Source organism: Cotesia typhae, unplaced genomic scaffold (assembly GCF_013202065.1).
Source record: "Cotesia typhae breed Kobodo isofemale line unplaced genomic scaffold, CoteBio_Ctyphae scaffold_121, whole genome shotgun sequence".
NCBI classification, from domain to species: Eukaryota; Metazoa; Arthropoda; class Insecta; order Hymenoptera; family Braconidae; genus Cotesia; species Cotesia typhae.
Genome location: NW_027423773.1, coordinates 3,239,944 through 3,267,363, shown reverse-complemented (window position 1 = coordinate 3,267,363; position 27,420 = coordinate 3,239,944). Strand labels below are relative to the sequence as shown.

Below are 27,420 nucleotides of genomic sequence, written 5' to 3'. Positions count from 1 at the left end.
TCCCAGGAATGGCCCCGTCGTTCAACTCTGGGGCTTCCTGTATGGGTATCTCTGAAAATATGAACGATAGGGTTGCATGATAATTGATTCTCCGACAAAATATCCCAATGACAAAACATCCCCAATAATCGATACCAAACAGATAGAATTTATCAATAAAACTATAAATAACAAAAACAAACACACACATAACATTAAAATTACACGAGTAAAATAACATTAATATTTTCATATTTTACCGACGTATTTCACACAAACATTAATACTGAGCGGGTGAATACAAAAGTACCATGCCAACAGATCCCAGCAATTCAAAGAATTAATTATTAATTAATTAAGCAAGTTTATTCGATATTAGATTAACACAAACGCAGGTAATCGTGTTGTGCCCTTTTAACATGGTTTTTATGTGTGTCTATTCAATATTAGACCATCACATACGCTTTTAACCGTACTGTACCCTTTATTAATTTGATTTAAATGCCAAGGCAACAGCCAAATGGCAAGAATACAAAAAAGAATAATATAAAGTACATGTAAGAGTATAAACAGGTCTCATAGACATATTAAACAATATTAAATTAAAAATGAGATGAAAAAGAAATGACGGATGAGTCAGCAAGAAATTTAAAATGAAAAATAACTGCCAGAACAAAGTTTAGATTTGGTATTTCGACCACTACACAATACACCAATTTTAGCAACTTTAAATTTCCTCAGTAGTACCAGGTATCCGGCTCTCCTTGAGGTCAAGATCATGGAAAAATTAAAAAATTTTAATAATAAGAAAAACTTTAATAATTTTTTTTTTTTAATTTTCAAAAACGATAACGAATTCGAAGGATAACTTGTCGGGGATATTTTGTTGGGGATCAATAAGCCTGATACCAACGATAGACCTATAACTCAAAACCATTAGCAGTAGGAAATTTTCTAAGCTACAATTTTGTTCTCTTATGATTTTCTCTTAAAATCAATATTTTAAGAGTTAAGTATATTTTTATAGCAACTTTATAATGATTTAGTATTTAATTAAAAATTTAAAAAAACAATAATAATTTTAAATTGAATATAACGGACGGACAGGGAAAACCATAGCCGATGCGTAAGGTGATTGTTTATCTCAACGTCAGCATCGCAAATCCGCGTGCCTCTGACCAACGAAGTGTATATTTATTTTATATATTATGTGTAATAAAACGCATTAAATAAATCGACAGAGGATTACACACTAGTAAATACAAAAATAAAAGAGTAGCAATAATAATTATTGGAGAAAGCAGAGATGAGAAATATGTTAAAAATTCGTTCTACCAAAAATTACAATCCAATAAATATGCCTCGAGTGAGTTAATGTAATCAGTAATGAAATGACTAAGATTATTTATGTGTGCTGATGTATTAAATACAAACAAAGCTATGTTTATGTTTGCGTGTATTTATATATAAATGTATACATGCATACGGTTAAAATATGCCCGACATGTTATGTGGATGGTGAATGACATGAGCCGGATGAGAGTGAAGCAAGAGACATGAATGTGATGAGAAAGCTGGTGATTGTTAACTCAATAGATATGTGCTCATACAATCGGAAATGGTTACTGGATTTTATGAAATAATATATGCATCAGCGGGTATATATATATATATATATATATATATATATATATATATATATATATATATATATATATATGCTGAATATGCTCTACCTGTTAATTTGTTATTAACTTGGATTAATTATCGCGTGGATAATATGTTTTACATTACATTTATTACAATTATTATAATTTTAGCGTCGTTTTATATTACATTTCGTTGTACCGTAATTTCTGCAGTAAATTTTAATAATAACCTGTTACAGTAATTGATAAGTAATTAAAGTTATTTACATCGGTATCACAGATTTACAATTTAAATAATTTGCAATGATAAAAGAATTTATTATGTGTTAATAAATTCATTTCTTGGGAATAAATTCAATCGTTTATTTTTTATGTAATTAAGCGATTTTTAGCTGTTAATAAATATTTTTTGGAAAAAAAGTAAGTTAACAGCTAGTTAATTATTTTGAAGTAAATTTGTCTTATTTAGAGTAAGATGTAAAGATTATTCGTAAAAAAATAACGCCATAAGTTTTTCTAAGGTATCCACGGGTAATAATGCCTAAGTGATAGAAATACTATTTAAAATAACCGCTTCCGCTAAAGACTTCTCTAGTAGAAGCGTCTAGCATAAAAATGTCGCTATTTGTTCTGTTTTTTTTATATAGTATTTGAGTTGTTGTTGGATTATTAACCAATTACTATATAATGTTGTTTGGAATTATGATATAATTGTATGAGATACAATTACGCTTCACGTAATAATTATCCGTAACTCCTATTCTTTCCCGCTTCACAGCATTATTTTCGAATTTGAAAAATGTGGAACGCTTCACGATTGGAATTCATAATATGAATCAATGGAATCATAATCCAACAATTAACCAAAATGATATAGAACTATAATCACAAATTATAGAATCTCGATACAACCGTTCTTATCTTCCACATTTCATCATCCGTCATATGCTAAAGTAGCGCAAAAGAATTCCTAAAAAACAATTTGAGTAAATGGTAAACATTTTTTATAATTTTATATTTAATAATTTAAAATCATTGTTCTAATTCTTATCAACATCTTAAAAAGTATTGTTGCTCCATTTAAGAGATAATTGATCTCTAATACCAATTTTATCAAGTATAGTATAACTATTTCCAGTATGTATAACTCGCAGGCCTTATTATCCTACCGTAGTAAAATAAGGCCTATTCGCAAGATTTTTGAAAAAATTTAATTTTGAGTTTGTTTATGGTGAAAATTACCATTACTCCATTATATTTTATGGCTAATGTATTAATTTAAAAATTAATGGTACATTGCAATAATTAAAAGCAATATTTTTGATTTTTTTCAAAATCTCCCTTAGCTAGGCTTTATTACCCGCCGGTATCTTAATAACAATACGATACACTAATCATTTTCACCACTAAAAAATTTTGTAATTTATGACAAGCTTTGTTTATTATTAATTTTGTTAATGCTATTTTTTTATTCGAAAATAATTGACGATTCTGATCTAATGGAATTGTCTATTGAAGTTTTAGGGTTTTAAAAAGTCTCAAAGTTTACAACATTGCTCATTTTTTTTTTTTTTTTAATTTTTTTTCTCAGTGAATTTATTAACTATATATTTCTTAAATGTTAATAAAACATTGAATATTAACAAATCCTTTTATGAGCGTAAAAAAGAAAATTGTTCATTAAAAAATAAAAATTTTTCTTCAATTTATTGAACCGTTTTTCAAACTATGTAAATAATGATGATTGATGTTTTGAATGTTCAATATAAATATAATGATATAATGGCCTGTCCTTTTCAGAATGATTTTCAATCACCGAAAGTCATTATAAAATATTACAGTATACTTTAAACCTGCTGCTCCAAGAATCTTAAAATTTCTTGAATGACCGCCTTTCTAAATCAAAAAACTATTTTATGGCTCTTTTAACTAAATTTTCTTTTAACTTTAAATACTTTCTAAAGTGTTTAACTTTCATATTAATTATTATCAAAATACGAGTCAAATTTCCGGTACTTTCAAAATATGAGAAAATTTTTAAATTTTAAATTTACGCAAGGTCCAGTAATGTTAAACTGGTATAAAAAAACGAAATTAGTATTTCTAATTTTTTCCATAAATTAAAAAATATTTTATCCATGATTCAAAAATCGTTATTTCGTTAGAATATTATCGATCTAACTATACAATTTGTTTAACACGAATTTCGGTTCCTCATGTGGGTCGAGTGGAAAGGACGAAAGTGAATGAGTTTAATACATTATTAATATTAATTTAACTATCAAAATAAATAATTATTAAATCGAAATAATTAAAATAAGTTTCTGAAAAGCTTATTTACCTCTCAGAAGATTTGTTTTTTAAAATTACCGATAAAAATTATAAAAATTTTATCGTAATACAGATTTAAAATTTATTTTATTTGATAAATCAGTAGACTAACTATATTGACGACTTTGTAACTAAAGTAAAAGCCTCTATTATTGACACCTTATCCAATTTTATTATTTCATTATTAAAATCTGTTAATAATCACAATTTTTTATATTTCATGACAATTTTACATATTTTTAAAATTAAAAAATAGTAAAATTTGATTCCAAGGTATAAACTGTTTACCGCACAAAAATTTCATTTTTTTAAGTTGGCCAAAACTGCTTAGACGTTTGTAATTTCTTAACAATATCGTTAAGAAAGACCTTATTTTCAAGATTTTTTTTTATGTAATTAAAATTGTTTTAGATTATTTATAGCCTAAATAACCATATAATAATTTATTTATACTTTATCAAGTTAAAATTAATTTTAAAATTAGCGAATGTCAATGATGGGGACACAAAAATTAACTTGCGTCAACTAACAACACAGGCCATCATGTAAGGTAACCTTACCCTCTCAACATACATATCTACGTAGTAATGTTTACCTACTGTCATGTGATTTTATAAGAATCAAAGTATATGACTAGAAAAAATTGCTAAAAAAAACCGAGTAAAAAATATAGAAAAGCTAGGTCTTAAACGAATTTTAAAATAATAAAAATTATTGATAGTTTTGTATTAATTAGTAAAAATGATTATTGTTAATACAAATTTAACTGTAATAAAAGATCTGTCAATAATGGGGTCAATAATCGGCTCTTTGAATTTTTTGCGCTGTCAATAATACATACATTCGATCCGTTAGTTTTAAGTTGATATAATAATTATTAAATGTATTGCTATTCAAGTTAATAAATTGAATTAGATAAGTAAAAACAATGATTAAGGTGTCCTATAAAAAAAATTGACAATATTAATTTGAAACACGATAAAAAAATTCAAATATTCATGATCACTAACAGTATCAATAATAGGGGCATTTATCTCAGTATTTTTTGTCTGGAGATATTGTCATTAATAATTACACAGAAAAAAAAATTTTTTGAACCAAAAAAATTGTAAAGAAGACCGAAGTTATTTTGGAGCAAGAAGAAATTTTCTTGGTTTAAAAAAATTTAACTTCGTTCAAGAAATTTTAACTTCATTCAAGAAATTTTCAATCTTCCTTAAGATTTTCTTGATTTAAAAAAATTTACGCTTGACTCTAGACTTTCTTTCTTTCTGTGTAGTAAAAGTTTGCCTGAATTAAAGTCTGAGTATTCTCAGCAATGAAAAATTTTATTTCAATCAAGTATGGTTAATTAGTTATAACTGAAGAAAAATTGAAAATTGTGGAGATTGATTAATAATAATTAAAAATTCTTCCGACATACCGACGTGTTCACAAAAAAACTTACAAGCAATCCCGTAAAATATCACTGTAATCACTTCTACTTATCACATGTGCACATTTCCTTTACAACCCGTTACATTACATTACACCGTTCACTGTTACTTCAAAGTTACCCAATAATTAAAGTCCGACGAACTGCAGCTACCTCAAAATTACCACTGACATCAAACAATAATGATGCAAAATACCTTCAGCAGTTCAACGATTTAATGTTATTAAATATTTACTATTAACTATTAGCTGCGGACGATTCACCATCAGTGTATCTCTAAAAGGTGCAGACAGAGAACTAAGACTGGCAGCTGTTAAGTACTCATCTCGGCTCATCTATATAGGTCTTGGACATCAACTAGCAACCACGAACACCATCACTAACAGTGAGAAAGATTTCTTAATATGTAATAAGCTTTATTGACTGTTAATAAATTATTAAATTACTTAATCAATATTTATTAACAATTAATAAGTCATTTTTAATCACTATTTATTAATTGTTAATAAAAATTTTTTTAGAGTCTTGAATAAAAAGTAAGTATAAAAATTAAAGTTTAAGACTTTTTGTTAAAATCATTAATTATTTTCGAGTAAAAAAATATCAAAAATAAAATTAATCATAAAAAAATGCTTGAAATAAATTACCGAATTTTTTTTGCCGTCAAAATAATTAGTGTATCGTATTTTTGTCATAAAATATTATGGCATTACTTTTTTTATGAATAATCTTCACATTTTACCCTTAATAAGGCATACTTACTCCAAAAAAAAAATTAACAACAAAAAACTATATTTATATTAAATAAATAAATAAATTGTTTCCAAATAAATAAATTTATTAACAGTTAATAAATTCTTCTATCAGCGTTTTGAAAAATGAATTAAATAATTGAAAATAAATTGAATTATAAATTAGTTCAAAAAGTTCCCGCTAAGTGACTACACTTCTCGTAATTAGAATTCGAAAATTTGAATATTTAATTTCACTAAAAAATTTTCAAAGGTGCACGATTCAAATCCCAGGCAATAAATATTTATCAACAGTTAATAAATCGTTAATTAAATACGATCTACTAAAAGTTAAAAATTATTTAATTCATAAAATAAAAAAATTTGTTTTGAAATTAATTAACAATTTTGTAATAAGAAATCAATTTTTCTTGAATTTTTAACAACTTTATTTCTTAGCTGAAGAAATAAAAATTTATTTACAATTATTTTCTTGTTAAAAAAAATTTTTTTGATGTGGAAAAAAAAATAATTTTCGATGATAATTCTCAACTTGTCAATCTAAAATTATTTTTCTTCAAGTCAAAAATATTTTTTCACATCAAGAAAATTGCTATGACGAAAATTACAATTTTTTTTAGCTAAAAAATAGATTTTTTAAAAATTTTAAACGAATTAATTTTTTATCACAATGCCAATTTAAAAAAAAATTTTTTTTCTTAGTATATTTAACAAATGACCAAATGGTTAAAAAATAAATTCACGAATTTATTAGCAATAAATTTTTCTATAAAAAAATAGAAGGCAAAAACTAACCAAGTAAATATCTTGATATTCCACTGAACAACACAAAATTTGGATCTAAATAACTGCAACAATTACTATCAGTAAAACTGTAGAAAACTATAAGTAACTTCTTTTATTTTTGCACCAAAAGTGTCTTTTTATTTGTTTCAAGTTCTATTTTTTTTTTTTTTTTTTTTCAGTGTCTATTTTCCATTCCCAGAAGATTGTTGCACTTAACACAAGTCTAATGCCTCGAAATGACCGACTAGTCCGGTACGAGTGCTCGTGACGGTAGAAGCAGACTGGAGACTGACTGTAGTTGGTATGCCAAGCCAGTACTTGATTGCAACTTACGGCGATGAGAAGATGAAGAAGAGAAAAAGCTGGGAAGAGAAGGAGAACCAGCATTCAAGTGGAACGATGGTTCACGGTCACGTTTCCGGTTGCACGACTAGTCCGTGACCTCGAGTGTCGTTCAAAAACGTGAGCTAGAGGAATCGATAGTTTTAATCCAATTTCGTTGGATATAACAATAACACTAACAATGACAAGACTAGTGCATGTAAAAGCTCAGATTGATCGTTGAAAATGGTGATGATTTTTAGTCTGGGTGCAAAATGGTTGGATCTGATTTAGATTTGTGGTAGAAAGTTGAGAATTGATGATGAGACCTGGCCTTTCACTTTTGATGGCCCGGGAGTTTAGAGTCGCTTGTAAGAGTCAGTTTGTGTTAGAAATTTGATGGTACAAGTTGACATTTTGATGAATCTTGAGATGATGTTAGTTTTTAATTCTTGAGTAAAGAATTCAAGAAATGCGGGCTAATTTTATCAAGAATGCCCGGAATGGAAGAAATGGAATCGGAACGAGAGGTAGATATGAAGACGGTGTACGATAACAAGGTATTGGATAAAAGTTTCTCAAGTTTTTGATTGCGATTGAGATATAAGTTTTACAGAATTTTTATGGAGCTGTTCTCTATTTTTAGTTTTCGAAGTTTGAAATTTTTTAAAGAGGAAAAAAATGAATGATAATCTTCACGACTCTGCAGGAGATCAAGCTGAATTTTTATGAAATTGTTAATGATACTAAGATGGTTATATATATATATATATATATATATATATTAGCTAAAGATATTGATTTAAAACTTTTCAACACCTGATATAATCTGACACACTTAGAATCTAATTTTAAATTCAAATTTTGGCTAAATGATAAGAGATACGGAAAAATTAATAGCAACCTTTTTTGTAGAGTATTTTCTACAAAAAAACTCTCTTATATTTTTCCTGTATTTCCAATATTTAGCCCAGATTATCGGTGATAAACTTTTTCAACACCTGCTATAATCAGAAATCTTGAAAAAATAGTAATTTAAATATTCTACATAAAAAATTCTACATTTAGTGTGATTTAATTCGAATTTATCCATGCATTGATAGGAAAAACAACTATTTCTTCTTTTTGTACCTAAGAATTTAGTAAGTAGATGATTCAGAGGGCGTAGAATGAACGGATGAATCAGGTGTTGAATTTTCAGAGAATTTTGTGGTTAGAATTAATATTTTTTAAGCTAACAAAATAATTATGGCCAAAAGAGAAAAAAAAAACGATAATTTAAGGTTTTGTTGCTCATAAATTTTTTCTGAGTGTTAGATACAAAGTAGAGATTTTGTACTTCAAGTAGAAGCCAGTGCCTCGTACCAAAAGAATTCATTATTAAATTTCACACCGCGTGGACTTGACTCACCAGCTCCGACAAATTAATTAACAAAGATCATCAAAGAGCCTTCTTACTATAAAATATCAAAATATTATCCAACAATGAGATTCACGAGGTAGAAATTACAAATTAAAAAGCTAATGCATAATAAAATAATGAAAAAGTACAAGTACGGAGAATATTTTTTTCCCGAGGCAATAGATGTGGGAATTGAATGGAAGCTATTTGAATGCAATATCACAACGAGCGGCGAACAAATTCTTTATCGTTCAATGTCCATGTAGGCAAATAGAAGAATAGATGAGTACATCTTGAACAATCGACAGCGCTCCTTTCTAAGAAACCAGCACCGGCAACCAATAAATTGCATTATTCAAACTTAATCAACAGTTTTTTTCCATTTTTATTTTTATTGTCTATTTGCTATTGAGTAGCACCGATTTTCAGATGATTTGAATCCGTGGAAATTAGAATTTGATTTCAAACCTCCGATAAGTTTCTAAAGAATTTTTTTACAGTTCTTTTTTAATTTTTATTTAAAAAAGTTGAAAGTTTTAAAAAATTCCCAATTTAAAGTTATTTGTTCGGAATAAAAAATAAAGAATTAAATTTTTGGCAGATTTCAAAATTTCGCGGGCTCAAGAAGTAATTTTGACTAATTTCAGACATTCAAAACAAATTTTTCTGAGATAACTTTCAAATTTATTAACCAATCGATTCAAAACCAAGAATAAATTTTTTGGGAGTGAAAAACTGCGTTGAATATCTTCAAGAATATCAAAATCAAACTACGGGTTTACAAGATACTTAAAAGCGCGATTGAGAAACAATTATCAAATTTTTTAGCTATCAGCGCGTAAAAATCAAAAAATGGGTAGATTTTAGAGATCTCTGGAGCATTAAAAATTCAGTCTAATTTTGTACAAGTTCAAGAATATTCAAAAATATAAAAACCAAAAAAAAAATAGATCTTTGGAACACCAAAAATTCATTCTAATTTTTTACAAGTTCAAGAATATTCAAAAATATAAAAACCAAAAAAAAATTTTAATTTTTTTTGAGATAACTAACAAACTCCTCCACCAATCGGTTCAAAACCTTGTATAAACATATTTTGTTTGAAAAACTGCATCGATTGCCATCAATAAAATCAAAATCAAATGACGCGTTAAAAAAATATCATAGTTTAAAGATATTTTAAAAAAGGTCGTTCTAAAACAATTATCAAATTTTTGAGCTCTAAGCGCTCAAAAATGCAAAAATTGATAGATTTTCGAACATTTTAAGCTCAAAAATCCTTGAATGTTTGAGGAATAGCCTGCAGAGTCTATCCTTTTAGATTTTTTTGCTCTCATAATTAAATTTGCTTGATAATATGTGGGTTAATCTGAACCAATTTCAAACCTCAGAGCTCAAAGAGTTTAAAAGTCAACTAACTGATCAAATTTCGAGTGGAAAGTTCCAGAGACGGCCAACATAATCAAGATTATTACTGAGTCAAAAAGCCCGTTGATGAAATTTCCACGTTATGAACCTGAGCAATACAAAATTAATCATAAGAGTGTAAATATAACGAGAATATTGCAGACAAACATTTTATAGCGTACTAGTCAAATAAAACGTCATAATAGACATAAATAACGAATTTCCGTATTACTGAGTGTATCTCATTAACAAAGAATGAGCTTTTCAGTTTCTGTTCTTCTACATCGTAGAGGTAGACTCTGTTTTATGTCTTAAAATTGCAGAACTTGCTTCTCAAGAGACATTTCGTATTATACACATAAAATGTACACTCTAGCAAAGGTTCTCTCACCCATGCATCCTATAAATTTCATCTCACTCGTTATTTTCGCGAGCCTTGCTACTAAACTTACGCTCATACTTTTGCATCTGGCGTACCACTTTCCTACGTCTATTACACCGATATATATAGATATAATAACGGAACACTTAACAGAAGACCCCAAAAGATCTATAGCCAGGCAAGACACAAGACATGGGCATCAGAACTTAAATCCTGAGCGATATCTTTTATGCCAATTTGCATGTAAACTGGTTTGGTAAAGTCATGCGCACACACTTGCCCATGTCCTAAATGTGCTAGTCTTCAATCCAAATAAACGTTTATGACTAAACTTGTGAAATTGCAGCCGACATGGCTTCACATTCACCCGTCTGGGTGTAATACAAGAAACAAAGTTAAGACTTAAAGGAAAATTTTGTTTGAAGCAGAAGAAGAGAATAAGAAAGAAGCGGTGAAAACGACATCCTGAGAAAAAAAGATAAACAAATTTATACAAGCGCTCATTTAGTACTAAAATATTTTATTAAAACTTTTGAATTTTTTATGAAATTGAGGGTAAATTATTTTATACGTAATAATGAAAATTATTATTTTAATAATAGAATTTATTGCAATTTTTAGAGTAATTATATCACGATTTTTAAATTTTTACGTCAGTATTACTTATACACGGAAAGAAAAATATGGGAACTATTCCCATACTTCTATGGGAACAGATCCCAGATAATTATAGGAACTGTTCCCATGAATTATGGGAACTGTTCCCATAATTATAGGAAATTTTTCCAAAATTATGGAAACATTTCCCATAACGATGGGAATGGTTCCCATAATGGTATAGGAATGGTATCTATAATTATAGGAATGATTCCGATACTATTATAGGAACTATTCCCATAATATTATGGGAGATATTCCCATAATGATATAGTAATGGTTCCTATCATCATTAGTTAACAATATGCAATGGGCATTCCTCAATAATTAACATTTTCGTAAATATAAGCTCATTCTAATTTTATACTCATCGAGACCTTTCGTTTAGTACCCACATAAATTTTTTTATATATCTTATATATATAATATTTATGAAACATATTAAATATATGAAAAATGCAAGTGGGTACTCAAATGAAAGGTCTGGATGAGTGTAACATCGGGATGAGCTTATATCTTTAAAAACGTCAATAATTAAGAAATTACATTGTATCTGGTCAACTAATGATATTTTTAAAGATATAAGCTCATCTCGACATTACACTCATTGAGAGCTTTCATTTGAGTACCCACATTAATTTTTCATATATTTATATATATTATGTATATGAATATATGAAAAATATATGAAAATGCATGTGGGTACTCAAATGAAAGCTCTTGATGAGGGTAACGTAGGAATGAGCTTATATCTTTAAAAATTTCAATAATTAAGAAATGACCTTGTATCTTGTGAACTATTGACATTTTTAAAGATATTAGCTCATCCCGATGTTACTTGCATTTTTCATATATTTTATATATTTCATAAATATTATATATATAAGATATATAAAAAAATTTGTGTGGGTACTTCAATAAAAGGTTTCGATGAGTATAAAATTAGAATGAGCTTATATTTACGAAAATGTTAATAATAATAATAATAATAATAATAATAATAATAATAATAATAATAAAAATTCAATAATTTGTGTGCATAAGAAAATGAGAGAAATTAAAAAGAAATGTTTCTTCCTATAATATTCTAGGAATTTTTCCTATACCATTATGGGAATAGTTCCCATAATGATATAGGAACTATTCCCATAAATTATGGAAACCATTCCTATAATAGTATAGGAATGATTCCTATAATAGTATAGGAATCATTCCTATAATAGTATAGGAATCATTCCTATAGCATTATGGGAACCATTCCCATAATGGTATGGGAAAAGTTCCTATGGTGTTAAAGGAATAGTTCCCATAATATTATGGGATTATTTCCCATAATGATAGAGGAATAGTTCCTATAATAGTATAGGAATTATTCCTATAGCATTATGGGAACCATTCCCATAATGGTATAGGAAAAGTTCCCATAATTTTCTTTCCGTGTATGACGATTTTTTCGAAATTATTGAAGATAGACTTATGATACAAAAGTATTTTTTGAAGGAAATTTCCCGTGTAAAAAAAAAGTTTCCTGAAAAGTTCCGGAATAGTTCCTGGTCCGGAACGTTCCTATGATAAGATAATCCGGAACATCTCCGGAACACTTTTGCAATATTCTCGAAATAGTTCTGGAACATTCATGGAACTCTTCCGGAACATTTCCGGAAAATCTCCGGGAAATTTAGAGAACATCGCTGGAATACTTTCAGAATAAATTGGGAATACTGCCGGAACATCTCCGGTACACTTCTGGAACATGTCCGAAATATTTCTAGAAAATTTCTGGAATACTTTCCGAACAAATCAGGAATATTTACAAAGAAATATGTTCCTGGAATATTCTGAGCGTGTCCCCGATGTATTCCTAGTATAGTTTGTAAATATTCCGGATTTGTTCCGGAAGAATTTCAGAAATGTTCCATAAGTATGCCGGAGATATTCCGGAACTATTCTCGATTAATTTTAAAAGAAATCTAGACAATCAAGACGTTTACCGAAAATGTTTCAGGAGTATTCGAGAGATGTTCCAGGAATATTTCAAGCATTTCCTCGAAGTGTTTCCAATATAATTTGTAAACATTCCCGATTTGTTCTGGAAGTATTCCAGAAATTTTCCAGAAGTATTTCGGGAATGTTCCAGGAGTGTATCGGAGATGTTCCGGAAGTATTCTCAATTAATTCTAGAAGGATTCCAGCAATATCCCTGAGATGTTCCTAAAGTGTTCCATAGATGTTCCAGAACTGTTTCAAGAACATTGCAAAAGTATTCCAGGGATGTTCCGGATTGTCTTATCAAAGGAACGTTCCAGACTAGGAACTATTTCGGAACTCTTCAGGAACCTTTTTTTTTACTCAAGTTACTGAACTATGATTTTCTCTTAATATAAATATTCTAGTAGTCATGACTACTTCAAATCTAACTCAATATTGATTTTCCAATTTTTACTATGTAAACATTATTTAAGCGACTATCTCCTAAAATATTGAAAATAGACCTTTAGTATGAATGTTGTCCGTAGGAAATTTTGTAAGCTACAACTTTGATTTCTTAGGAATTTCCCCTACAAAGAATATTTTAGAAATTATGGCTACTTTTATAGTGAAGAAATAATGATTCCGTATTTAGTTAAAAATTGGTCAAAAATTTACTAGCGAGAGAGCGTGACCACTTAGCAGCAAAGCTAAGATCTAACATAAAAAAAAAAAAAAAATTATCTTTTCAAGCTTTGTGGACTATCGAGACCGTAGCTCATCCATCAAAAATGCATTTCCAAAATAGCTAGATCGATTTAAAGATATTGAAGCCCCCTATAACCGTTTCATTTTGCGCCGTAGGCGTGCAATAAAATAAACTGCCGGGTGTTAGAGTTAAGTAGCGAAAATCCCTTGGAAAAAGTATCGTTTACGGTATTACAGTTGCTCCTTTCTCAATTCTGTTCTTAAAGTTGTTTCGTAATATCAATAGTAATATTATTTGTTATTTTATATGAAAAAGTTTTAGTTATTTAAATATTTTTCAACAGTTAAAACAAAAAGCGATATAAACTTATGGTAGTGGTGAGTATTTCTCCTCGGATGAGTTAGATAAAAGAACACTCGGTTTGAATGATACAAAGCGAATTGTCAGAGAGGTTTTACGTTTATACTATTTATATTTATAGTATATGTATATAAATTCGAATTCTATTCTTTTATAAAGTATAAAAAGCCTCAGACATTATTTAGACATAGACAAACTGAACACATTTTACTTTAGTTTCCACCATTACTATTTTATTCGTATCCCGGGATCCATTTTATTGTGATGCCGAATTCTAACCCGGGCGTGATTTGTTGGAGTTTGTATTTTTATTTCACCGAGAACAACTTCAAAGGGTTTATTTATTTACTTTTACTTTAACTTGGTATTGAGCTTTCAAGCGAATCTTATGGAAGATACCAGACCTGGAAGCTCTTGTCTATGATCCTTTTGAATTTTTGGGACGCACTAAAATGGAAAATTCCGTTTCGTTGGAGCAGTATTTGCTGTCAGTAGTCTACTGAGGAAATGAAAAATCTAGAAAAGGGCCTACCTTCGAGACATGGAAATATTGAATCCATTAGAGAGGAAACGGAATCATGGACCATTAAACGGGATTTCTGTCATAGACGGGTACTAAGTTTCTGTTTATATCTCTTTTTTTTTATATCATATCAAGTGTGAGCGAACTCGCGAGGAAATATCACGCGTTTATATCGTAACATTCGAGAAAATTTATTGATATTTTTCACTGAAATTTTCTGGAAAAAAAAAAGATAATAAATGTTTACTTTCACGGTCCATAATTTTTTCACATTTTTTTTTTTTTCAATTTTATCAAAAATAGAATAATTTATAAAGATTTTGTGTTTCGTAAACATTTGAGTTTGATATTGACACGGAAAAAAGTAAACTGTAAAATTCACTCGGATTCCAGTTAATTTTTATAGTTTCAAACAGTAAAGAGGACATCTGGGTGGCAAAAATATAAATATTGCAGAACTTAATGTAGAAAGTGTAGAAGCCACTATTTATAATTTAACATCGAAAATAAGTGATTAATAGCTGTCACTATAGTAAAAAACGACTTCTCGTCTTGAAAAATTACAGTTTCAAACAGTAAAAATTACCGTTTCAATATATAGTACATACTATAAGGAGAAGGGGGAACTCAAATGAGGAGAAGGGGTCACACTTTAGGAGAATTCAACATTTGAAACAATAAAAATTCTACTCTTAAAATATGTATTTTACCAGTCCAAGCAAGTCAATAATTACAGTTTCATTTTTAGCATTGCGTTTAAAATTTACCATTTTACTTTGTAAATATTGACGTTGCTTGTATTAGAAATTTAGTAACTGCACGGAAAAAATAAAAAAGCAATGATTACTGTTTCGTACAAATATTAGGAAAATGTTTATAGACAGTAGAGAGTGATGTGCGAAACACCACTGGTTAGTGCCAGAACACGCGTCAGTAGTGTGCAGACAATAGTCAGTACTTTTTATACAGCGCTCTCTACTGTCCTGAACACTTTAACCTTATTTTCTTCTAAAACAGTACTGAGTACTGTACAAAATAGTTATCAATGCTGTTTTTTTTTCTCCGTGTGTATTTGATACTTTTTATATATCATGCGATCATTTTTTAGGTACGAAATGATAAATATCAAAGCCAAAATTTGTAATTATTATACTTTAGCATTTTCGATACTCATATAACGAATATTACTGTTTGAAACAGACAACCCGACGTCCACCGAAATATTTTTTCAAAATGGTTTTTTTTTATACTATCGAAAAAAAATAGTGTTTTTTTAAGTTATTGTCATGCAAAAGTATTATTGTTGATATTTAACAACTCATTCAATACTCAAAGTGCAAAAAAGTTCGGATAAAAGCAATCTAAGCCGAGATAATTGCTTGATCTTGAGTGAGTGAGAGTAAAGCACTACTCACGCTTCACGTTGAGACGTGCAATAAAATTTGAGCTAAATAATAAGATGTACGGAAAAATTTAAAAGTGCCTTACTTTTTAAGAATCAAATTTCCTGCAAAAATGATTTTTTACAATTTTTCCGTATCTCTAATTCTTAGTCCATAATTTAAAAAAAGGTAATCCATAATTCTCAACGAATTTCAATACGAGATCAAAAAGAATAAACGCTTTATAAAATATTAATATTTAGCTTTATATTATGAAAGCAGTTATAACATCAATTGAAGAAGCTCATTAGCCTGAATCCTCGAGGAATGGAGCCGTTTTCCGAGGTTGCCGAGAAAATTGGGTCCCACCATCTTCAGCCAATCGCGTAATACTAATAATAAAAAAATATAATAAACTCCCCGGTATTTTCTGCTCCCAATAAAAATATTTCCTTTCCATTAACGGATTCAATATCAATTGATCATTGAATTTTACCCACCCGTTTATTTTATTTAGATTTTTCCGATTAATTTTATTAATAAAAAAATTTAATTAAACCTTTTTTTACCAATTCAATTCTCATTATTTTTACTGTCAAGCCGGAGTGTAGGTTATTTATTTTTATTTTTATTTTTAAATTAAACTACTGTACTTTTGTAGTTGTCGCAGTCTGTATACATGTATATATATGTATAAGAAAAGTACAGAGTGGAACCAACTGTTTTGCTTGTCTTAAGAACTGTCCGATTTGTCTTTCTTACGAGGTACATTGTGCACGTGGCAACATGACGAACGTTTAGTGAGGGGTTTCGCCTCGTTACGCTCCTCTTTTATGTATTTATGCTTTTACTTACATGTGTTTTTTTTAAACATCAAGTTTAAAATAATGAATGTATCTATTTTTTGACAGGCATAAAATTTACCCGTAACCTAAACTAACGTGAGTCGTAGATCGATTGCTTCTCATTATTTATTTTTATTATCAATGCTTATATTACGTACGACGTACACGTCGATACAAATCATCCTCAAGATCCAAAGGCTAATTTTTTATCTAAGCAGACAGTTTGTGTGAAATATTTCGCGGTAAAGATAAACTATCTTGTTTCGTGTATAAATTGATACAATTATTTTTATTAATAACTTTATGTATGATAGAAATATTGCGCTTAAGAAAAAACTACTTGTTAAAATACGATTAAATTATTTGGGAGGAATTAAAATTATGGGTAAAATATAAGAGATACAAAAAAATTAACTAAAACCTTTTTAATTAAAAAATAAATTTTCTATAAATAAGGTTTCTTATCATTATTTTGTATCTTCAATATTTCACCCGTAATTTAGTTTTCAATTCTTAAGTATGCATACTAATTTAAATTATCTTTTCGAAACGGCTTTACGAAAAAATTATTTGCGAAGAATTAAAATTATGAGTAAAATATTAGAGATACGGAAAAATAGATCAGGACCTTTTTTGTAAAGAAATAAATTTTTAACAAAAAAAGTTTCTTATCATTTTTTCGTACCTTCAATAATCCAGCCGTAATTTAGTGTTCAATTTTGAATCATGGATCCTGATAAAAAAATTTTACAAACAGCTTTACAAAAAAATTAAAATTGAAATTATAAGTAAGGTACCGGCGGGTAATAAGGTCTAGCTAAGGGAGATTTTGAAAAAAATTGAAAATATTGCGTTTAATTATTGCAATGTATCATTAATTTTCAAATTAATACATTAGCCATAAAATATAATGGAGTAATGGTAATTTTCATCATAAACAAACATAAAATTAAATTTTTTCAAAAACCTTGCGAACAGGCCTTATTTTACTACGGTAGGGTAATGAGGCTTGCGGGTTATACATACTAGAAATAGTTATACTATACTTGATAAAATTGGTATTAGAGATCAATTATCTCTTAAATGGAGCAACAATACTTTTTAAGATGTTGATAAGAATTAGAACAATGATTTTAAATTATTAAATATAAAATTATAAAAAATGTTTACCATTTACTCAAATTGTTTTTTAGGAATTCTTTTGCGCTACTTTAGCATATTTAGGATGATGAAATATAGAAGACAAAGAACGTTGTATTGGGACTCTATAAACTTGTAGCGACATTTTTATGCTGGATACTTCTACTTAGAGAAGTCTTTAGCGGAAGCGGTTATTTTAAATAGCATTTCTATCACTTAGGCTTTATTACCCGCGGATACCTTTAATGATTATAGATACGAGAAAATTGGTAGAGAGTTTTTGTAGATTTCATAGAAACCTAACTATTGCATTGGTTCTTATGGGGGAGCTTTTAAAAATTTTGATATATTTCGACTCAGCTCGTCAAGCAAATTCAGAAAATATATATGGTTCAAAAGTTTACATATGTATGCATTATATTGTATATATACATACGATATAACCGGCCTTGTCTCTTCTCTAACTCCTGCAACTCAATACGATTTCAATAAACCATTACATACTTATTCTTATGACGATTTCCGAAATTAAATACGAAAATGAGCCAAATCGGTTGATTAGTTTAGAAATGAGAGCAATTCAAAAATTTTTTAAAATTGTAAAAATTCATATTTTGGCAGTTCTGTGGCGGATCATTTTTTAATGAAGTAACTTATCGAATTTATGTAAATTGCATATTAAAGCCCATTAAACCAGCTTTAGTTCTCATGTCACTTCATTCTCCTAGACTAAAAATAATCTATTCATCTGTGAATATTTAATGAAATTTTACTATCGCAATCATTTTAACTTAATGAAAAGAGCTTAAGCAATGTGATTGAAGTATTTGTATTATTTGTGTTGTGATTTTATTTAAGTAAAAAATCTACTTCCTTTTCGGCTGCCGAATGGCACTTTTTTTATTTTGTAGTGGATTAAATTTTCCGCATAAAAAGTCTTTTGCAAATGTTTAGTATTCCATATATTTTTTCAAAGTTTGATTCCAATAAAAAATGTTTTTGTTAAAGTAAGTAATTTTACTGTGAAAAAAAAAAAAAAATATAAAAGAAATAATATTTATTAAAAACATTCAATCATTTTTATTTTTTAAAATATTTCATATTCACCCTCACGGTTTAAATGACAAACAAACGCAATATTTTTTGAAAGTTTTAAGCTCAAACAACGTTTGTTCAGTAGATTCTATAAATATTCATTACGGAGAATTAACTCGATAAAATAAAACAAATAAACGACGCAAAGCAAAATAAATGAAAATGAAATTATTTTGAGTGGTAATCAGAATTTATTCAACGAAGCGCTTGGAAACTAAAAATTATGCAGAGCACTGTTAATTAATTTAGAGGGAGGAGCTAAATACGTGGGTGATATACAAAAATATTCGGGGAACTGTTTCAAACTTTGTTTAATTTATTTATTAACAGTTGTTTCCCGAATAGAATTTGCATTTTCGAGCCCACTAAGAAGAATATACGGCATTCCGCGCAATAAATTCGTGATCGAAATAAGAGATCCCAGAGAAGGCTTCACTTCACCAAGAGGGACAGGGAATGAAAGAGGACTTTCTTACGGAGTACTGGAGAAGTAAAAGGGTATAAGGAGATAAAATCGTGCTGCACTGAAGCTGAAAGATGCAATTTGCCTTAAGGACATGCCAGGTCCTTCAAATATCTAAGTGGATGACCTTGTTAACTTTGCAGAAAGGCACGCCAGGGGTAGAGTGCCTTCGGGCAATATAATATGTAAGCGAGGGCTTATATCGTGCTAGTCTCCAGGTCTAGTGCCTGAACCTGAATTTTGTGGGAACAAAAGTTGAACCAAGAAAAATTTGGTATTCAAAATTTGTTAGGCTCAAAAAACTTTTTCGTAATTCAAGAAATTTTTTTGTTAATAGGATAAAAAAAAATGAATGAAGATAGTTGTCATGGCACAATGTTATCAAAAAATTAGAGATTATACACACCGCAAAAATATGAGCTTGTAGCTAAGTAATCCGTCATTTTTACGCAAGACCGTACCTGTGGAGACGCAACCCATACAATTTTTTCTGTCCAACTTCGTAGATATATACTTTTTCATAAATTGTTGAGCCTTAATTAGACGGTCCAAATTTTTTTTTGCCCTCCGGGCGGACAGTGACAACTTTTGTTCCACTGCGCTTAATAAAGTTGCCGCTTTCCGCCTTCGTCGGACAAAAAATAGTATACAGCCCTTGGAAAGTAAAGAAGAAAACCTCAGATCACATGTAATTGTGGACCGAGGCGGAGCCGAGGTCGACAAACATGTGATCTGAGGCTTTTTTTTACTTTCCTTTCCAAAAGGTGTAATATACTATTTTATTGTTTTTTGAACTAACAACAAATAAGGGACCCGCGGGTAATGAAGTGACATGAAAACTAAAGCTGGTTTAATGGGCTTTAAAATGCAATTTATATAAATTCGATAAGTTACTTCATTAAAAAATGATCCGCCACAGAACTGCCAAAATATGAATTTTTACAATTTTAAAAAATTTTTGAATTGCTCTCATTTCTAAACTAATCAACGGATTTGGCTCATTTTCGTATTTAATTTCGGAAATCGTCATAAGAATAAGTATGTTATGGTTTATTGAAATCGTATTGAGTTGCAGGAGTTAGAGAAGAGACAAGGCCGGTTATATCGTATGTATATATACAATATAATGCATACATATGCAAACTTTTGAACCATATATATTTTCTGAATCTGCTTGACGAGCTGAGTCGAAATATATCAAAATTTTTCGAAAGTTCCGTCATAAGGATCAATGCAATAGTTGGATTTCTATGAAATCTACCAAAAATCTCTACCAATTTTCTCGTATCTCTACTCATTTAAGGTATCCGCGGGTACTAAAGCCTAAGTGATAGAAATGCTATTTAAAATAACCGCTTCCGCTAAAGACTTCTCTAGTAGAAGCGTCTAGCATAGAAATGTCGCTACAAGTTTATAGAGTCCCGATCCAACGTTCCTTGTCTTCTATATTTTATCATCCGTCATATGCTAAAGTAGCACGGAAGAATTCCTAAAAAACAATTTGAGTAAATGGTAACCATTTTAAAAATTTTTTAAAAATTTTCTTGAGTCTACAATATTTTTCTTTATTTTATTTATTAATGTAACATCGATTAAATTGAGTTCAGAAGAGAAGCAATTAATTATTAAATATTACTGACCTTTTAAAGATTTTTTTCATAAACTATTTTTGAACAAGGCTCATGCAAACTATCGAATTCAGCTTACCTAGAACAGAAAATAAATTAATTTTATTAAGACTTGGTCGAAAGTAATTCATTTGAAAATAAAGTGCATTTATCAAGATCCACGGGAACAAACGAACAAACAAAAGTGTTTAGCCGGATGCAGGGATTTAATGTTCTGACACAATATTAAGTTATCGATCTAAAACAACTCGAGGCACGTTCATTAGACCATGAAACGTAATAATATATAAACTGTGCCAATTAAATGTACTATTTAAACTGTAGAGCCCATTTGAACCGAGCACCCTTAAAGTTTCGCTGTTCAAGTGCACAATAATAATAAAAATAACAATATCCAATACTCAATTGTACATTGTTATAATTTAATATAGATGAAGAGAAAGAACTAAATGATTTTCTCAAAAGACAGTCTTTAACTTTTCATGATTAAGTTAAATAACTTTTTTCATCGAATAATATTTCCTATTTTTTCCATCACTTGCAAAATATTTTTATTAATTTTTATAGATGATTAAAAAATCGGGTCTTCTTCTTAGAATATTATCGGTGTAACTATACAATTTGCCGGATACGGATATTAGTTTGTCAGGCAGGTCTGATTAAAAGGACGTAAGTGAGTTTAATAAATTGCTAATATTAATTATCAAAATAGATAATTATTAAATCGAAATTATTTTATCGAAGTTTCTTAAAAGATAATTTATCTCACAGGAGATTTATTTTCTAAGATTAACAACAAAATTTATAAAAATTTTATCGAAAGACAGCCGAAATATTTTAACAATAATACAAATTTTCAATTTATTTTGTTTGATAAATCAATAGATTAATTGACAATTTTATAACTATTTTGGATAGTCACTTAGATTATACTTGGTGGAAAATTTTTAAGATTCAATGTGAGGAAAAAAAAAGAATCTTTAGTGGAGAATACATTGCTTTGTATTATGTTTTAAATTTTATTTTGTTTATTAATTATAATTTTTTGTTCAGAGATATAATCATTAAAAATTAGTAGAAGTTTGCTTAAATTTAAGATGGACAGCGGAGTTCTTAAGAAGATCCACCTTTACAAACATGGAATGTGAGTGTTATCCATACATGTTCGTAAATTAAAATAAAATTAATTAAAAAAAAAAAAAAAAAAAAAAATTAATTTAATAAAAAAATTTCTTAAACAAAATAAATATTTTTTTTTTGTAATTAATTGTTATATATTTGAGTATCTTCTGTGCCAAAAAATTTTATCTCAATTGAGTGCAGTTAATTAGTAAAAAAATTCTCGAATCTGTATACTAGTATCCACGATTTGATCTCTCTACTATTGAGTAGCGTAGCCACCTAGCGGCAAAACAATTAAATTTTTTTAAAATCTACTTAGTTTTCGCCAAAAATTTAATTTTTAAGTTTTATACCTTTTTGCATTAACATTTGAAAACTACAGCTTTAAAAAAAATTCATGCAGAAGCTTTAATATAAATTTTCCTTTCATTCGCTTGTAAGAATTTAATCATCGACAACATCAGTGTCTATAATGAAATTTAGGTGAATATAAAATGACTAAGTTATTTTAATGACTCAATAGATCGGAAATTAGTCGATGGAGGATTAACTAAAGGATCTTTGAGCCGGGGGTTGGAGTTGGGGCAGAAATGAGTGTAGAGGTTAAGAGCGCTCGTAAATCAGAGAACCAGCGAGCTATGTCTGCAGTAGTGAAGATAATAACGATTTTGCGCTTCTATGGGTTTTCCTGCTAGACTATTAGTTTTTTATGTAATCAATTGTACCCGAGTTCAAGCAAGGAAAGAAGCGTAGAAGGATAAAGAGGAAGAGACTAACCGGAATAAAAATATAGGACTGGTAAATTAAATTGACTTGTCATCAGATTCGTGATTTTTTGTTATCGTCCAATATCACGTAAGTGAGAGCCGAGAGGGCGAAAATATCTAGGAGGGCAGAGGGGACAGGAATTTTGTTAAATTTACGGATGATATAGTGAACGTGAGATAGGAAGAAGACAAGAACTGAAGAGCTGGAGCTACGAAGGAGATGGAGGTTCCGCAGGAACTGCTGCCACTAATAGAGGCAGTTCTCAGATTTATCGCTTACAATGCAGCAAGGCTCCGTATTTTACCCAAAGGTTCAGTCTCCGTCTTCCTCTTGGAGCTTAAATTCTAGCTCCTTGTCTCTGTCTTAGGTTAAGGAGTCTACAGCTCCAGAACTGAAAAGGAGCGCGTACCTGTACTGGGGCAAGCGTCGAACTGCATACCAACGAATTTTAGTCCACTGCAGTGTCTGCTATTACGAGCTAGTCGTAGTTGTCTAATACCGAGTTTGGAGGAAGAGACCAAAGGGCAAGGGGGTTCTACTTCACTTGGAAAGGGATTTTCGATAACTGGAATTTTATTTTTTTAATCCCACCAGAAATTGGATGGCTTCTGTCATGAAATATGGGGTGACGAAGCTGTTAGGTGAAGGAAGAAAAATTGGTTATTAGTCTTTAAATTGAGGTAGAAATTTTTTTTTTCGTATAAAATTCTGTGCAATTAGAAAGTTAGCACGTTAGTAAAACAAATTACACACTAAAAGAGTTTTAAGTTATCTTACACACAATCGTGCGTAACGATACATAATGAAGGCATGTTTTTGTGTAGTTCATAGGTAAATGCTTAAACACAACGCTACATTATACATTAAATGTATTTGATGTAATCATGGAAAATTTTTACTATGTAGTTAATTCAATATAAATATTATTGATCCAAGAGAAGTATTGTTTAAAAAAAAAAAAAAACAAGTTTGTTTGCAAGAATTTCTGCATTTTTTATAAGTTAATTCTTAGTTTTACCGCTAGGTGGCTACGCATTCTCACTAATAGAAATATCTCACCAGAGTATATGAGAGAACCAAACTACCTTCTGTTACTAAAATAGATTACTGAGAACTATTTTTAATGAACATTGCTGTTTAATAAAAATGAAATTTAATTTTAACTAAATTAATTGAATATTAGGCTATTTACATAGATATTTTTAATATTTTGGCTTGGAAATTGTTGCTCATGTTAATGAAAGTCAGATGTTCTGCAAAAATCTTAAAATGTAACTACCGCAGTTTCAAAAAGATATTTAAAGATTAAATCAGAAAATTTTCGGTAGTTTATTCTCTAAAAATTGATAAAAATTATCGAAATTTGAACGGAATTTAAGATTTCACGATTTAAATGGAAATTTTAAAGCATAACAATCATAATTTAATGTGAAAATGATAAAGTTTAGTATAATGTAATCTAACTAATGTGAAATTAGTTGATACTATTTATTGCAAGTTAGTTGTCGATTTTACCGCTAGGTGGCTACGCCCTCTCGCTACCAGAGAAATCCTACGAGAGTATTTATATAACCAGAGTATAAATATAACGATTCAACTTTTTTCCACACATAAAATACACCATAAAATACACCATAAAATACATTAGAAAGAGATGGTTATAATAAATCATCTAACATGATTAAAATTCTTAAATGTTTAATTTTTTTTTTAATTTTATTTTCTTGATCTTACCCGTAAATTTTTAGAATCAATTTAAACTACATATTTTAAAATCAAAGTCAAATTTTTTCAAGTGCTTTTTTTTTTTTTTTTTTCCCAATAAACCCTACAAATGGTTCTATTTCAAACTGACCCGTATTTATATTTTTCTATACATTTATATCCATCGGATCAACCGTAAACATTATAGCTTTAAAAACTGCACAACCTCCAATAAAAACTGTATTCGTCCAGCCAAAAAAAATCTTCTTAAAACTAAAAAATCTCCAACTCCTCTGAAACATAACTATTTCCATGTAAATAATTCAAGCAGCAAAGTTCATCGAATAAGTCGAACAATCCGAAAAATTTTTAATAACGAAAATAATATTTCTGACAAAACAAACTAATCCAACCCGGAATTTTCCAATATATAAAATTATTAAAATACTTTACTTTCGACTATTAACTCAACTTCTACCACCAAAACAATTTTTATCATTCCCCCATCTTTGTTTGTTTGTACTGCTCTCCCTCCTACGCCAGAAAATTCCAGGAATTCTCTATATTCACCGGCATCCATTTTCTGTGGTTGCTTGTACCTACAGAATTCCAATAGCACAAAAAACAGCATAGCAAATCCCGATCTTGATTTCGCTGATGGTATCCAATCCCAAAACACTTACTGCCAGAAAAAAGTGAACTACCTTACAGAAAAAGGAAAGATCGATCACGGTTCGACAAAATGTCCACTCTCGACAGCCATGACTCGGGTTCCATCTTCTAGAGAAATTCTTCAAGTTGCAGCTGTCTATAGTGAGTTCAGTACAGTATATTAGAGTGAGCGTTACCGCTCGATAGCTCCTCGGTACTCAATATAATAGTTGTACTGACCTCTTATCTTTTATCTGATGCTATCTACTTCCGTCCTCTACTTTCTCATTCTTGCGCTGGAATTTCCCGACTGACAAGAATAAAATAGAACTACGCATCTTTTCTGCTTTTCTGATAACAAACTTTTTTTTCAAGCTTTTTTTTGTTGTATTTAGTCGCTTCTTGCTGTCGACTGTCTGTTAGCTTATTGATGAAATAAATATTGACTATCCGGTAGTCTTTTAGCTTTTGTCCACTTCAAATAATAACTTTGATTATTGATAAAAAGTACTTGATTCAAGAGAATTATTTTCTTTAAAATTTCGCTTTTGTTTCGAGATATTTGAGAAAAATTAATTCGAAATATTTTAAGGACGAAATCGAGAAAATAAAACAGAGAAGAAAGAGAGAAAAAGTTAAATATTCGAAAATGTAACCAACCACGAATACTATTTTCAAGATGCCTATATTTTACCTAGAAATTTTTTTTCGCGGGGACATTTCTTCGAAAAATTACAGGATTGTAGCAATAATACTAACGTTCGTTGGATTTTTTAAATTTTCTATTCCAAAAATTAGCCGCAAATACTTTATAAAGAGGTTTCAAGTAGTTTAACTGGTGTTTTTACCAAGAATATTTCTTTCTGACCAAGTAATTTTTTTTTATAGTACTTTAATTTCCACGGTAAAATGTAAAAATTAAATACAAAGTTACAAAGTAAGAAATTTTTTGTCATTATGTAGAGTGTTAAAATTTGTGTGTAGAATATTACACTCTAGTGTGTAGAATTTAACATTCTTATGTGTTGATTTAATGATTTAACACACTAGAATGTTAAATTCTACACACAAATTTTAACACTTTACAAAATGACGAAAAATTTTTTACTGGGTTGCTTAATATTCAACTTATTGATAGAAGAAAATTAAGAGATTTATATATACACTGATAAGACATTTCTATTAGTGAGAAATGGTAGCCACCTAGCGGTGAAATTAAGAACTAACTTCTAAAAAAAATTAATCACTAATTTCACATTAGTAAGATCACATTACTCTAAAATAATTCGAGTTTACGACAAATTATCGTAGAGATGCTTCAAAATTTTCACAAAAATTGAAAAATCCTCCATTCTTAACTCATTGCAAGCATTTTCATCAATTTTTAGTGAATTTACTCGAAATTTTAGAATATAATCTTTAATTGTCTATTTTTAAACAAAAATACCTATGTTTTAAAATTTGTACTAAATACTGGATTTTCATTAACGTAGAAAATAATTTTCAAGCAGAATGTGTAAGAAACATATTGAGTCGGCCTATTATCCAGCTTATTAAACTCAAAGCCAATTTCAATAGCATTGTATAATACAATTCATTCTCAATAGCCCTTCAATCATCTATTCTATTAACAAAAAAGTGTTGAGGCCTACATATACTCTGATGAAACTTATTTGATAGCGAGAGAATTTAGCCATCTAGTAGCGAAACTAAGAACTAACTTGTAATAAAAAGTATCAATTATACATTATTTAAACTACTTTGTAGTTTAATGTATCGATTCGGCACCAAACTGAATTTTAAGATATCGATACTGCCTTTATAATACGTCGTATCCCACATTTAGAAAATTTTACAGCAGACGGTAAAAGCAATTCATTTTTAACATTGATTCAATGGGATTCGACAGACGAAAATATTTGTTTAAAAATAGTAATTAAACTATTTGATCTTTAAAATTA

The 27,420-nt window shown here is 29.1% G+C and overlaps 1 protein-coding gene across 4 annotated transcripts in view; it reads right to left on the bottom strand.

The window, feature by feature from the left end:
- Positions 1-27,420, bottom strand: part of Pgant9 (polypeptide N-acetylgalactosaminyltransferase 9) — a 220,130-nt gene that overhangs the window by 123,775 nt on the left and 68,935 nt on the right. For 2 of the 4 annotated variants that reach the window (XM_074252634.1, XM_074252636.1), the window contains one exon: positions 21,227-21,293. The exons of the other annotated variants lie outside the window; for them this stretch is intronic. The gene's annotated coding sequence lies outside the window, so the exon portion shown is untranslated. The remainder of the gene's footprint in view (positions 1-21,226; positions 21,294-27,420) is intronic. 4 annotated transcript variants of the gene reach the window in all.